Genomic DNA, 15,328 nt, shown 5'->3' with positions numbered 1-15,328 from the left:
ATGGCCAAGACCAGAGAGCTGTGTAAGGACATCAGGGATAAAATTGTAGACCTGCACATGGCTGGGATGGGCAACAGGACAATAGGCAAGCAGCTTGGTGAGAAGGCAACAACTGTTGGCGCAATTATTAGAAAATGGAAGAAGTTCAAGATGACGGTCAATCACCCTCGGTCTGGGGCTCCATGCAAGATCTCACCTCGTGGGGCGTCAATGATCATGAGGAAGGTGAGGGATCAGCCCAGAACTACACGGCAGGACCTGGTCAATGACCTGAAGAGAGCTGGGACCACAGTCTCAAAGAAAACCATTAGTAACACACCACGCCGTCATGGATTAAAATCCTGTAGCGCACGCAAGGTCCCCCTGCTCAAGCCAGCGCATGTCCAGGCCCAACTGAAGTTTGCCAGTGACCATCTGGATGATCCAGAGGAGGAATGGGAGAAGGTCATTTGGTCTGATGAGACAAAAATAGAGCTTTTTGGTCTAAACTCCACTCACCATGTTTGGAGGAAGAAGAAGGATGAGTACAACCCTAGAACACCATCCCAACCGTGAAGCGTGGAGGTGGAAACATAATTATTTGGGGATGCTTTTCTGCAAAGGGGACAGGACGACTGCACCGTATTGAGGGGAGGATGGATGGGGCCATGTATCGCGAGATCTTGGCCAACAACCTCCTTCCAACAGTAAGAGCATTGAAGATGGGTCGTGGCTGGGTCTTCCAGCATGACAACGACCCGAAACACACAGCCAGGGCAACTAATGAGTGGCTCCGTAAGAAGCATCTCAAGGTCCTGGAGTGGCCTAGCCAGTCTCCAGACCTGAACCCAATAGAAAATCTTTGGAGGGAGCTGAAAGTCCGTATTGCCCAGCGACAGCCCTGAAACCTGAAGGATCTGGAGAAGGTCTGAATGGAGGAGTGGGCCAAAATCCCTGCTGCAGTGTGTGCAAACCTGGTCAAGACCTACAGGAAACGTATGATCTCTGTAATTGCAAACAAAGGTTTCTGTACCAAATATTAAGTTCTGCTTTTCTGATGTATCAAATCAAATCAAATCAAATTTTATTGGCTACATGCGACGAATACAACAGGTGCAGACATTACAGTGAAATGCTTACTTACAGCCCTTAACCAACAGTGCATTTCTTTTTAACAAAAACAGTAAAAATAAAACAACAAAAAAAGTGTTGAGAAAAAAAGAGCAGAAGTAAAATAAAATAACAGTAGGGAGGCTATATATACAGGGGGGTACTGGTGCAGAGTCAATGTGCGGGGGCACCGGATAGTTGAGGTAGTTGAAGTAATATGTACATGTGGGTAGAGTTAAAGTGACTATGCATAAATAATTAACAGAGTAGCAGCAGCGTAAAAGGATGGGGTGGGGGGGCAGTGCAAATAGTCCGGGTAGCCATGATTAGCTGTTCAGGAGTCTTAAGGCTTGGGGGTAGAAGCTGTTGAGAAGTCTTTTGGACCTAGACTTGGCACTCCGGTACCGCTTGCCGTGCGGTAGCAGAGAAAACAGTCTATGACTAGGGTGGCTGGAGTCTTTGACAATTTGGAGGGCCTTCCTCTGACACCGCCTGGTATAGAGGTCCTGGATGGCAGGAAGCTTGGCCCCAGTGATGTACTGGGCCGTACGTACTACCCTCTGTAGTGCCTTGCGGTCGGAGGCCAAGCAGTTGCCATACCAGGCGGTGATGCAACCAGTCAGGATGCTCTCGATGGTGCAGCTGTATAATTTTTTGAGGATCTGAGGACCCATGCCAAATCTTTTCAGTCTCCTGAGGGGGAATAGGCTTTGTCGTGCCCTCTTCACGACTGTCTTGGTGTGTTTGGACCGTGATAGTTTGTTGGTGATGTGGACACCAAGGAACTTGAAGCTCTCAACCTGTTCCACTACAGCCCCGTCGATGAGAATGGGGGCGTGCTCAGTCCTCTTTTTGTTCCTGTAGTCCACAATCATCTCTTTTGTCTTGGTCACGTTGAGGGAGAGGTTGTTGTCCTGGCACCACACGGCCAGGTCTCTGACCTCCTCCCTATAGGCTGTCTCATCGTTGTCGGTGACCAGGCCTACCACTGTTGTGTCGTCGGCAAACTTAATGATGGTGTTGGAGTAGTGCCTGGCCATGCAGTCATGGGTGAACAGGGAGTACAGGAGGGGACTGAGCATGCACCCCTGAGGGGCCCCCGTGTTGAGGATCAGTGTGGCAGATGTGTTGTTACCTACCCTTACCACCTGGGGGTGGCCCGTCAGGAAGTCCAGGATCCAGTTGCAGAGGGAGGTGTTTAGTCCCAGGATCCTTAGCTTAGTGATGAGCTTAGAGGGCACTATGGTGTTGAATGCTGAGCTGTAGTCAATGAATATCATTCTCACGTAGGTGTTCCTCTTGTCCAGGTGGGAAAGGGCAGTGTGGAGTGCAATAGAGATTGCATCATCTGTGGATCTGTTGGGGCGGAATGCAAATTAGAGTGGGTCTAGGGTTTCTGGGATAATGCTGTTGATGTGAGCCATGACCAGCCTTTCAAAGCACTTCATGGCTACAGACGTCAGTGCTACGGGTCGGTAGTCATTTAGGCAGGTTATCTTAGAGTCCTTGGGCACGGGGACTATGGTGGTCTGCTTGAAACATGTTGGTATTACAAATACTTATGTCATGCAATGTCATGCAATAAAATGCAAATTAATTATTTAAAAATCATACAATGTGATTTTCTGGATTTTTGTTTTAGATTCCGTCTCTCACAGTTGAAGTGTACCTATGATAAAAATTACAGACCTCTACATGCTTTGGAAGTAGGAAAACCTGCAAAATCGGCAGTGTATCAAATACTTGTTCTCCCCACTGTATATACATTTATACATACATACATACACTACCGATCAAAAGTTTTAAAACACCTACTCATTCAAGGGTTTTTCTTTATTTTTCCTATTTGTTACATTGTATAATAATATTGAAGGCATCAAAACTATGAAATAACACACATGGAATCATGTAGTAACCAAAAAAAATATATTTTATATTTGAGATTCTTCAAATAGCCACCCTTTGCCTTGATGACAGCTTTGCACACTCTTGGCATTCTCTCAACCAGCTTCACCTGGAATGCTTTTCCAACAGTCTTGAAGGAGTTCCCACATATGCTGAGCACTTGTTGGCTGCTTTTCCTTCACTCTGCGGTCCGACTCATCCCAAACCATCTCAATTTGGTTGAGGTCGGGGAATTGTGGAGTCCAGGTCATCTGATGCAGCACGCCATCGCTCTCCTTCATGGTAAAATAGCCCTTATACAGCCTGGAGGTGGTTGGGGTAATTGTCCTTTTGAAAAACAAATGATATTCCCACTAAGCCCAAACCAGATGGGATGGCGTATCACTGCAGAATGCTGTGGTAGCCATTGGGTTAAGTGTGCATTGAATTCTAAATAAATCACAGACAGTGTCACCAGCAAAGCACCCCCACACCATAACACCTCATCCTTCATGCTTTACGGTGGGAAATACACATGCAGTGATCATCTGTTCACCCACACCACGTCTCACAAAGACACAGTGGTTGGAACCAAACATCTCCAATTTGGACTCCAGACCAAATGACACATTTCCACCGGTCTAATGTCCATTGCTCTTGTTTCTTGGCCCAAGCAAGTCTCTTCTTCTTATTGGTGTCTTTTAGTAGTGGTTTCTTTGCAGCAATTCGACCATGAAGGCCTGATTCACACAGTCTCCTCTGAACAGTTGATGTTGAGATGTGTCTGTTACTTGAACTGTGTGAAGCATTTATTTGGGCTTCAATTTCTGAGGCTGGTAACTCTAATGAACTTATCCTCTGCGGCAGAGGTAACTCTGGGTCTTCCATTCCTGTGGCTGTCCTCATGAGAGCCAGTTTCATCATAGCGCTTGATGGTTTTTGCGACTGCACTTGAAGAAACTTTCAAAGTTCTTGAAATTCAAGTATTGATGGACTGTAATTTCTCTGGGCTTATTTGAGCTGTTCTTGCCATAATATGGACTTGGGCAGCAGGTAGGGCGGCAGGTAGCTTAGTGGGTAAGAGCGTTGTGCCAGTAACCGAAAGGTCGCTGGTTCTAATCCCTGATTCAACTAGGTGAAAAATCTGTCAATGTGCCCTTAAGCAAGGCACTTAACCCTAATTGCTCATGTAAGTCGCTCTGGATAAGAGCGTCTGCTAAAATGTAAATGTATTTTACCAAATAGGGCTATCTTCTGTATATCCCCCCTACCTTGTCACAACACAACTGATTGGCTCAAACGCATTGAAATGGAAAGAAATTCCACAAATTATATTTTAAGAAGGCACACCTGTTGTTTGAAATGCATTCCAGGTGACTACCTCATGAAGCTGGTTGAGAGAATACCATGAGTGTGCAAAGCTGTCATCAAGGCAAAGGGTGGCTATTTGAAGAATCTCAAATATAAAATATATTTTGATTTGTTTAACACTTCTTTGGTTACTACAGTCGTGATCAAAAGTTTTGAGAATGGCAAAAGTATTGGTCTTCACAAAGTTTGCTGCTTCAGTGTTTTTAGATATTTTTGTCAGATGTTACTATGGGATACTGAAGTATAATTACAAGCATTCCAGAAGTGCCAAAGGCTTTTATTGACAATTACATTAAGTTTATGCAAAGAGTCAATATTTGCAGTGTTGACCCTTCTTTTTCAAGACCTCTGTAATCCACTCTGGCAAGCTGTCAATTAACTTCTGGGCCACATCCTGACTGATGGCAGCCCATTCTTGCATAATCAATGCTTGGAATTTGTCCGAATTTGTGGGTTTTGGTTTGTCCACCCGCCTCTTGAGGATTGATCACAAGTTCTCAATGGGATTAAGGTCTGGGGAGTTTCCTGGCCATGGACCCAAAATGTCGATGTTTTGTTCCCCGAGCCATTTAGTTATCACGTTTGCCTTATGGCAAGGTGCTCCATCATGCTGGAAAAGGCATTGTTCGTCACCAAACTATTCTTGGATGGTTGGGAGAAGTTGCTCTCGGAGGATGTGTTGGTACCATTGGCTGTCTTCTTAGGCAAAATTGTGAGTGAGCCCACTCCCTTGCCTGAGAAGCAATCCCACACATGAATGGTCTCAGGATGCTTTACTGTTGGTATGACACAGGACTGATGGTAGTGCTCACCTTGTCTTCTCCGGACAAGGTGTTTTCCAGATGCCCCAAACAATCGGAAAGGGGATTCATCAGAGAAAATTACTTTACCCCAATCCTCAGCAGTCAAATCTCTGTACCTTTAGCAGAATATCAGTCTGTCCCTGATGTTTTTCCTGGAGAGAAGTGGCTTCCTCGCTGCCCTTCTTGACATCAGGCCATCCTCCAAAAGTCTTCGCCTCACTGTGCGTGCAGATGCGCTCACACCTGCCTGCTAACATTCCTGAGCAAGCTCTGCACTGGCGGTGCCCCGATCCCTGTCACGATCGAGGTAAGGAGTAGACCAAGGCGCAGCGTGATGAACAAACATACTTTAATTAGTTAAAGCATCAAAATACAAAACAAAACACGACTCGTGACGTCCACGGTATCAATGACCGAACACGGAACAAAAACCCACAACCACAAAGGGAAAACATACAGTTTAAATATGGCTCCCAATTAGAGACAACCAGCCAACAGCTGACACTCGTTGCCTCTGATTGGGAGTCACTCAGGCAAACATAGAATACAACAAACTAGAATGAACACCAACATAGAAATACACACATAGAAATGAACACACCCTGGCTCAACATAATGAGTCCCAGAACCAGGGTGTGACAGTACTGCGACCGCTCCTCAACTAAACAAACCAGGGGAGGGCTGGGCGGGCATACCTCCTCGGCGGCGGTTCTGGCTCCGGCCTTGACCACCACCCTCCAATACACCCCCCATAGTGCCCCTGGTCCAGTCTGGCCCCGCCGGCTGGAGCAGGACTGGACTTAACAGGAGCGATCCTTACCAGGTTGTCGACTCGCACCCCTGGCTTGGTGCGTGGAGGAGGAACGGGCCTTACCAGGCTGACGACTCGCACCCCTGGCTTGGTGCGTGGAGGAGGGACGGGCCTTACCAGGCTGACGACGCGCACCCCTGGCTTTGTGCGTGGAGGAGGAACGGGCTTACCAGGCTGACGACTCGCACCCCTGGCTTGGTGCGTGGAAGAGGGACGGGCCTTACCAGGCTGACGACTCGCACCCCTGGCTTGGTGCGTGGAAGAGGGACGGGCCTTACCAGGCTGACGACTCGCACCCCTGGCTTGGTGCGTGGAAGAGGGACGGGCCTTACCAGGCTGACTTCTCGCACCCCTGGCTTAGTGCGAGTGGAAGGAACAGGCCGGACCGGGCTGGCGACGCGCACCGTAGGTTTGGTGCGAGTGGCAGGAACAGGCCGGGTCGGGCTGGCGACGCGCACCGTAGACTTGGTGCGGGTGGCAGGAACAGGCCGGACCGGGTTGGCGACGCGCACCGTAGGTTTGGTGCGAGTGGCAGGAACAGGCCGGGTCGGGCTGGCGACGCGCACCGTAGACTTGGTGCGGGTGGCAGGAACAGGCCGGACCGGGCTGGCGACGCGCACCGTAGGTTTAGTGCGTGGAGCAGGGACAGGCCGGGCTGGGCTGTCGACGCACACCGTAGGCTTGGTGCGTGGAGCAGGGACAGGCCGGGCTGGGCTGTCGACGCACACCGTAGGCTTGGTGCGTGGAGCAGGGACAGGCCGGGCTGGGCTGTCGACGCACACCGTAGGCTTGGTGCGTGGAGCAGGGACAGGCCGGACTGGGCTGGCGACGCACACCGTAGGCTTGGTGCGTGGAGCAGGGACAGGCCGAACCGGGCTGTGGAGGCGGATAGGAGGCCTGGAGTGAAGAGCGGCCACCACACGTCCTGGCTGAATGCCTACCCTCACACACTCTGTGTGAGGCATCCGCACAGGACGTACAGGGCGGTGTACCCCTGGCCTGGTGGCCTTCTGGATCCGCCCCCTTTTCTCCTCCGTCAGCCTAAAAATTTTCTGGGATTGCCTCACGACCGTCCGACGACGACCCTGATCACGCCGTAGCTCCTCTCTACGGCGCGCCTCCACCGTCTCTTCTCCCGGCGCTTCCTCCCATGTCCAGCCCAAGGGCTGCCCCTGGACACGCTGCTTGGTCGTTGCATGGTGGGTTTTTCTGTCACGATCGAGGTAAGGAGTAGACCATGGCGCAGCGTGATGAACAAACATACTTTAATTAGTTAAAGCATCAAAATACAAAGCAAAACACGAAACGTGACGTCCACGGTATCAATGACCGAACACGGAACAAAAACCCACAACCACAAAGGGAAAACATACAGTTTAAATATGGCTCCCAATCAGAGACAACCAGCCAACAGCTGACACTCGTTGCCTCTGATTGGGAGTCACTCAGGCAAACATAGAATACAACAAACTAGAATGAACACAAACATAGAAATACACACATAGAAATGAACACACCCTGGCTCAACATAATGAGTCCCAGAACCAGGGTGTGACAATCCCGCAGCTGAATCAACTTTAGGAGACGGTCCTGGCGCTTGCTGGACTTTCTTGGGCGCCCAATATCCTTGCCTATGAAGCCCTTTTTGTGCAAAGCAATGATGACGGCACGTGTTTCCTTGCAGGTAAACATACACTGCTCAAAAAATAAAGGGAACACTTAAACAACACATCCTAGATCTGAATGAATGAAATAATCTTATTAAATACTTTTTTCTTTACATAGTTGAATGTGCTGACAACAAAATCACACAAAAATTATCAATGGAAATTAAATTTATCAACCCATGGAGGTCTGGATTTGGAGTCACCCTCAAAATTAAAGTGGAAAACCACACTACAGGCTGATCCAACTTTGATGTAATGTCCTTAAAACAAGTCAAAATGAGGCTCAGTAGTGTGTGTGGCCTCCACGTGCCTGTATGACCTCCCTACAATGCCTGGGCATGCTCCTGATGAGGTGGCGGATGGTCTTCTGAGGGATCTCCTCCCAGACCTGGACTAAAGCATCCGCCAACTCCTGGACAGTCTGTGGTGCAACGTGGCATTGGTGGATGGAGCGAGACATGATGTCCCAGATGTGCTCAATTGGATTCAGGTCTGGGGAACGGCCGGTCCATAGCATCAATGCCTTCCTCTTGCAGGAACTGTGGACACACTCCAGCCACATGAGGTCTAGCATTGTCTTGCATTAGGAGGAACCCAGGGCCAACCGCACCAGCATATGGTCTCACAAGGGGTCTGAGGATCTCATCTCGGTACCTAATGGCAGTCAGGCTACCTCTGGCGAGCACATGGAGGGCTGTGCGGCCCGTCAAAGAAATGCCACCCCACACCATGACTGGCCAAACCGGTCATGCTGGAGGATGTTGCAGGCAGCAGAACGTTCTCCACGGCGTCTCCAGACTCTGTCACTTCTGTCACATGTGCTCAGTGTGAACCTGCTTTCATCTGTGAAGAGCACAGGGCGCCAGTGGCGAATTTGCCAATCTTGGTGTTCTCTGGCAAATGCCAAACGTCCTGCACGGTTTTGGGCTGTAAGCACAACCCCCACCTGTGGACGTCGGGCCCTCAACCACCCTCATGGAGTCTGTTTCTGACCGTTTGAGCAGACACATGAACATTTGTGGCCTGCTGGAGGTCATTTTGCAGGGCTCTGGCAGTGCTCCTCCTGCTCCTTGCACAAAGGCGGAGGTAGCGGTCCTGCTGCTGGGTTGTTGCCCTCCTACGGCCTCCTCCACGTCTCCTGATGTACTGGCCTGTCTCCTGGTAGCGCCTCCATGCTCTGGACACTACGCTGACAGACACAGCAAACCTTCTTGCCACAGCTCGCATTGATGTGCCATCCTGGATGAGCTGCACTACCTGAGCCACTTGTGTGGGTTGTAGACTCCGTCTCATGCTACCACTATAGTGAAAGCACCGCCAGCATTCAAAAGTGACCAAAACATCAGCCAGGAAGCATAGGAACTGAGAAGTGGTCTGTGATCACCACCTGCAGAACCACTTCTTTATTGGGGGTGTCTTGTGCTAATTGCCTATAATTTCCACCTGTTGTCTATTCCATTTCCACAACAGCATGTGAAATGTATTGTCAATCAGTGTTGCTTCCTAAGTGGACAGTTTGATTTCACAGAAGTGTGATTGACTTGGAGTTACATTGTGTTGTTTAAGTGTTCCCTTAATTTTTTTGAGCAGTGTAGTTAACAGAGGAAGAACAATGATTTCAAGCACCACCATCCTTTTAAAGCTTCCAGTCTGTTATTCTAACTCAATTCAACACTCTCACCTGTGTTAACGAGAGAATCACTGACATGATGTCAGCTGGTCCTTTTGTGTCAGGGCTGAAATGCATTGGAAAAGTTTTTTGGGGATTAAGTTCATTTTCATGGCAAAGAGGGACTTTGTAATTAATTTCAATTCATCTGATCACTCTTCATAACTTTCTGGAGCATATGTAAATTGCCATCATAAAAACTGAGGCTGCAGACTTTAATTAATATTTGTGTCATTCTCAAAACCTTTGACCACGACCGTACATGATTCCATGTGTGTTATTTCATAGTTTTGATGTCTTCACTATTATTCTACAATGTAAAACATAGAAAAAATAAAGAAAAACCCTTGAATTAGTAGGTGTGTCCAAACTTTTCACTGGTACTGTACATACATACCTTTTAAATAATAATTATATGGACCGGGGGCTCTGATCCTGGATCAACACTGGGGGACACTGAGACACTTTATGAATACTGGCCCTGATGTAACAACCAAAACAGAGCTCAAATAGTAACAAGAAGTAAAATGTATATTTAGTATGTGACTAAATTTCAAGATATTGTCAGGAGTACTTACAGAATGAAGTGAAGGAGAGAGGTCTTGTACAGTGAGTCAACTGACTGGCAGTGCGCGGAAACAAGAAGTAGGTAGTAGTAAGTGTGAATTCTGTGGTTGATACATATTTAAAGTAGTCAGGGCAGAAGTAGCTGATGCAGAACTTCCTTTCCTTCCTCTTTGACATGTATGAGGACCAGACCAGCGCGTCATAAGCGGGAGGTTTTATTTCAATAGAAAATGTACAACAGAATGCATATCTAGTTGCCTTTTTTCATTTGAGGATTGGTCTTACATTTTTTCTAATGGGCAAAATGTGGGCTATTTCCACTGTATTCTTTTGACCACATACACTATCATGTAAACAATGTGTTTACTATAGCCTACTATTTGGAATGTTTATAGTATCTTAGAATGTGTTTACTATAGCCTACTATTTGGAATGTTTATAGTATCTTAGAATGTGTTTACTATAGCCTACTATTTGGAATGTTTATAGTATCTTAGAATGTGTTTACTATAGCCTACTATTTGGAATGTTTATAGTATCTTAGAATGTGTTTACTATAGCCTACTATTTGGAATGTTTATAGTATCTTAGAATGTGTTTACTATAGCCTACTATTTGGAATGTTTATAGTATCTTAGAATGTGTTTACTATAGCCTACTATTTGGAATGTTTATAATATCTTAGAATGTGTTTACTATAGCCTACTATTTGGAATGTTTATAGTATCTTAGAATGTGTTGCCTTTCTCCCTCTGAGTTCTACATGGAACAGGTCAAAGTTCCATTTTCATTTGGTCAGTTCTATGATGTCATTCATTCTATTCTACAAACCCATTCAATTTACACTCCTCATCAGCTGCACCACTCCCGAGTGGCCCAGTGGTCTAAGGCACTGCATCGCAGTGCTAACTGTGCCACTAGAGATCCTGGTTCGAATCCAGGCTCTGTCGCAGCCGGCCGCGACCGGGAGACTCATGGGCGGCGCACAATTGTCCCAGGGTAGGGGAGGGAATGGCCGGCAGGGATGTAGCTCAGTTGATAGAGCATGGCGTTTGCAACGCCAGGGTTGTGGGTTTGATTCCCATGGGGGGGGGCAGTATAAAAAATAAAATAAATAAAAAATATGTATTCACTAACTGTAAGTCGCTCTGGATAAGAGCGTCTACTAAAAATGTAAAATCAAAGTGCTACTGAAGGTTCCAGTGTTCTAGACTAGAGCTCCCCCTATTGCATCTCAACATTACTGCAGCCTCCTAATAATAATGTCCTCTATAATGTTGGTCTAATAACAACATAACAAACTGGAAATGAATCAGATTGAATGGTGAAACACAACACTGGCTACTACTTAACAAAGCCACATTTAATCACACAAACACTGATGTCTGTAGTAGTAAAACATGCCGCTGTCATATTCTGTTCCACTGAATGCGTCCCTAATCCCTATATAGTGCACTACTTTTGACCAGAGCCCTATTGGCCTGGTATGACTGTGTGTGTGTGTGTGTGTGACAGTGTGTGCGTGCATGCGTATGTGTGTGAGTGTGTTTGTGTGTGTGTTCCTGGAGATGACTGATATCATGCACTCCATCTATGATACAGTATGATCGGAATGTGGACGTACCACTGAATGCAGAACAATTCAACAGGTAACTCAACTAACCACAGATCTAGGATCAGATTAACAACTTATTTCAGGTAACACAACTAACCACATATCTAGGATCAGATTAACAACTTCTTCCATACAACACAACTAACCACCGATCTAGGATCAGATTAACAACTCTTCCAGGTAACAAAACCAACCACAGATCTAATGTCAGATTAACAACTTCTTCCAGGTAACAACTAACAACGTATCTAGGCCTTGATTCAATCTAATGCGCTTGTAGACGATATGGCTTTTTAAAGGCAATGTTACAGCCTTAGTGGAGATCACATTCAAGGTAAACGCAGCAGATGTCGGCTCAATTGGAAATTACCTTTAAATGCTTTAGCACAGTTTCTAATTGAATCCAGGCCCTAGGGTTAGGTAAGTCTACCTCCACTGTTTTCTATTTGAATCCAGGCCCTAGGGTTAGGTAAGTCTACCTCCAGTGTTTCTAATTGAATCCAGGCCCTAGGGTTAGAAAAGTCTACCTCCACTGTTTTCTAATTGAATCCAGGCCAAAGGGTTAGATAAGTCTACCTCCACTGTTTTCTAATTGAATCCAGGCCAAAGGGTTAGATAAGTCTACCTCCACTGTTTTCTAATTGAATCCAGGCCCTAGGGTTATATAAGTCTACCTCCACTGTTTTCTAATTGAATCCAGGCCCTAGGGTTAGATAAGTCTACCTCCACTGTTTTCTAATTGAATCCAGGCCAAAGGTTTAGATAAGTCTACCTCCACTGTTTTCTAATTGAATCCAGGCCCTAGGGTTAGATAAGTCTACCTCCACTGTTTTCTAATTGAATCCAGGCCAAAGGTTTAGATAAGTCTACCTCCACTGTTTTCTAATTGAATCCAGGCCAAAGTGTTAGATAAGTCTACCTCCACTGTTTTCTAATTGAATCCAGGCCAAAGGGTTAGATAAGTCTACCTCCACTGTTTTCTAATTGAATCCAGGCCAAAGGGTTAGATAAGTCTACCTCCACCATTTTCTAATTGAATCCAGGCCAAAGGGTTAGATAAGTCTACCTCCACCATTTTCTAATTGAATCCAGGCCAAAGGGTTAGATAAGTCTACCTCCACTGTTTTCTAATTGAATCCAGGCCAAAGGGTTAGATAAGTCTACCTCCACTGTTTTCTAATTGAATCCAGGCCAAAGGGTTAGATAAGTCTACCTCCACTGTTTTCTAATTGAATCCAGGCCAAAGGGTTAGATAAGTCTACCTCCACTGTTTTCTAATTGAATCCAGGCCAAAGGGTTAGATAAGTCTACCTCCATTGTTTTCCACAAAGGGTTTTAAAAGGTCTCTTTACCCTACCTACATGTACATACTACCTCAATTACCTGGACTAACCTGTACCTCTGGACATTGTCTCGGTACTGGTACCCCCTGTATATAGCCTCCTTATTGTTATTTTATTGTTGCTCTTTTATTTTTTTTCTTAACTATTATTTGTCTTAGAACTGCATTGTTGGTTAAGGGCTTGTAAGCATTTCATGGTAAGGTTTACATTATATTCAGTGCATGTGACAAATAAAATTTGATTTGATTTTGATTTGGTCTCTGGAGAGACATGAAAATAGCTGTGCAGAGACGCTCCCCATTCAACCTGACAGAGCTTGAGAGGATTTGCAGAAAATAATGGGAGAAAATGTATAGTCTAATGTAGCCTGTTATCCATATATAGTCTAATGTACCCTGTTATCTATATATAGTCTAATGTAGCCTGTTATCCATATATAGTCTAATGTAGCCTGTTATCCATATATAGTCTAATGTAGCATGATATCCATAAATAGTCTAATGTAGCATGATATCCATAAATAGTCTAATGTAGCCCGTTATCCATATATAGTCTAATGTAGCCTGTTATCCATATATAGTCTAATGTAGCCTGTTATCCATATATAGTCTAATGTAGCCTGTTATCCATAAATAGTATAATGTAGCATGTTATCCATATTTAGTCTAATGTAGCCTGTTATCCATATATAGTCTAATGCAGCCTGTTATCCATATATAGTCTAATGCAGCCTGTTATCCATATATAGTCTAATGTAGCCCGTTATCCATATATAGTCTAATGTAGCCTGTTATCCATATATAGTCTAATGTAGCCTGTTATCCATATATAGTCTAATGTAGCCTGTTATCCATAAATAGTCTAATGTAGCATGTTATCCATATATAGTCTAATGTAGCATGTTATCCATATATAGTCTAATGTAGCCTGTTATCCATATATAGTCTAATGCAGCCTGTTATCCATATATAGTCTAATGTAGCCTGTTATCCATATATAGTCTAATGTAGCCTGTTATCCATATATATTCTAATGTAGCCTGTTATCCATATATAGTCTAATGTAGCCTGTTATCTATATATAGTCTAATGTCACATGTTTTCCAGATATAGAAGCATATAATTACATATTAGAACTAATAACTAGTAATTTAATAGGATCTCTGTGTAAAGAACTCTGATATGATTCAGAAGGCATGCAATAGGTATATATAGGACAGGAAGTTAGGACAGGAAGTTAGGACAGGAAAGTGACTCTGAGTGTGATCTAAACCAACAAAACCACAACTCACCATCACTGTGTCTCATGTTAATACTACTCCTAAACACAACCCACCATCACTGTGTCTCATGTTAATACTACTCCTAAACACAACCCACCATCCCTGTGTTTCAGGTTAATACTACTCCTAAACACAACCCACCATCACTGTGTTTCAGGTTAATACTACTCCTAAACACAACCCACCATCACTGTGTCTCATGTTAATACTACTCCTAAACACAACCCACCATCACTGTGTCTCATGTTAATACTACTCCTAAACACAACCCACCATCACTGTGTTTCAGGTTAATACTACTCCTAAACACAACCCACCATCACTGTGTTTCAGGTTAATACTACTCTTAAACACAACCCACCATCACTGTGTCTCATGTTAATACTACTCCTAAACACAACCCACCATCACTGTGTCTCATGTTAATACTACTCCTAAACACAACCCACCATCACTGTGTTTCAGTTTAATTCTGCCCATAAACTCATCACTCTTACTCTTACTGTTACTCATAATTCAGGCCATTTTCTAAAAAGTCCCCACTATGTTATATTCTTCTTAGACCCCTCAAAATAGCAGGCAAAAATATTACTGTATAAACAACATGTACAGTATATATTTCACAATCAAATGTTCAAAAAAAGTATCCACTTCAATCTACTACTCTCAGAGCCCTCACAATAACATGCAAAAGTATCCACTATAATCTACTACTCTCAGAGCCCTCACAAATAACATGCAAAAGTCTCCACTATAAACTACTACTCTCAGAGCCCTCACACCTCTGTAGCTCAGCTGGTAGAGCACGGCGCTTGTTAATGCCAAAGTAGTGGGTTCGATCCCCGGGACCACCCATACACAAAAAAATTTATGCACACATGACTGTAAGTCGCTTTGGATAAAAGCGTCTGCTAAATGGCATGTTATTATTATTAATATAAAGCAAAATAATTGGCCAGTCTGAGATATGGCTTTTTCTTTGCAACTCTGCCTAGAAGGTCAGCATCCCACAGTCGCCTCTTCACTGTTGACATTGAGACTGGTGTTTTGTGGGTACTATTTAATGAAGCTGCCAGTTGAGGACCTGTGATGCGTCTGTTTCTCGAACTAGACACTCTAATGTATTTGTCCTCTTGCTCAGTTGTGCACCGGGGCCTCCCACTCTTCTTTCTATTCTGGTTGGAGCCAGTTTGTTCTGTTCTGTGAAGGGAGTAGGACACAGCGTTG

The sequence above is a fragment of the Coregonus lavaretus genome (genome assembly GCF_964263955.1).
Source record: "Coregonus lavaretus genome assembly, contig: HAP1_SCAFFOLD_440, whole genome shotgun sequence".
Classification (NCBI taxonomy): domain Eukaryota; kingdom Metazoa; phylum Chordata; class Actinopteri; order Salmoniformes; family Salmonidae; genus Coregonus; species Coregonus lavaretus.
This window is presented reverse-complemented; position numbering follows the sequence as displayed.